Source organism: Toxotes jaculatrix, chromosome 8, assembly GCF_017976425.1.
Source record: "Toxotes jaculatrix isolate fToxJac2 chromosome 8, fToxJac2.pri, whole genome shotgun sequence".
Classification (NCBI taxonomy): Eukaryota; Metazoa; Chordata; class Actinopteri; family Toxotidae; genus Toxotes; species Toxotes jaculatrix.
The window spans coordinates 10,336,277-10,337,426 of record NC_054401.1 but is presented as its reverse complement, the minus strand read 5'-3'; positions in this window follow the sequence as shown (position 1 = coordinate 10,337,426).

Here is a 1,150-nt window from a genome sequence, read left to right as displayed (position 1 = left end):
CAGGGGGAGAGGAGAGAGGGAGACGTGGGAGCGAGCACCACTGCTAGTGAGAACCGTGGTGCCATGGCAGCTGGAGCCAGGGATGACACCAGAGATACGGCTGCCTTGGTGACCATAGGTAATCAATTAGCAACCATCACTGCGGGAACTGACATGGAAAGTAGTTCTATTGCTAACACAACTTTGTGTGAGAGCAACACTACCGCCACCAGCTCCATTGTGCGCGTTCTAGTGAGGGCGACAGTGAGACGCCACACCAGGGTGAGCTACATCCGCTTGGATGGTTCCCATGATGACGAGAGTGAAGGCGAGGCTGCATCACCGAGGACAGCAGCCCCAGAACTTCTTCTCCGCTCAGAATTGAGCTTTGTGATGTCATCTTCGGTTCTCCTCCCCTCCCCGAGTCACAACTATGGATAAGAGTAGTCTCCAATCTGTGAGTAATGATGTCATATTTGTACACACAAACCCACATATGCACGAGCAGATACACAGACACACACACACACACACACACACACACACACACACACACACACACACACATATAAATATGCTCAAAACGTCTCCCTCCCTCTGGCTTTGAGAACACACCTCGGTGGAATGTGGAGAGACCCACCCTCTCCCGGAAGATGCCAGTGTTTGGTCAATAGACTCTGGCTCCCTGTCCTCATTGGATGTTGGCTTTTGAACTGGATTGGTGGACTGCTTCTTGGTGTTGGAGAGACTGCCCCCTCTTCTTCCCTTTCGTAAATCAGTTGATATGAAAAGCAATGCAGTCACCTCACCCATGCACTCTGTCTGCCTGACTACCTTTCACTGGGCAGCGAGGACAGTGCTGTTTATTTGCCCTTTGACTTCATGACACCATCAGACCCATCTAGCTCTACCCCAGGACCATCTATGTGATGTCATGTTTTACTAGAACCTCTTTTAACCAATCAGATTGAACAGGAACCACTTCTCCTCCTCCCTGTTGGAGCTTGTCATGTCACCTCTGGTCCAACCAGAACTCGAACACAGTTGACTATCAAAGTATTTGAACAAAAAACTGAACTTTAAAAAGAGAAATGACAATAAGAACAAAAAAGACATGTAGCAGATTTTCTTTTATGTCTGTTTTTTCTTTTCTTTCTTACTCAGACTTTTC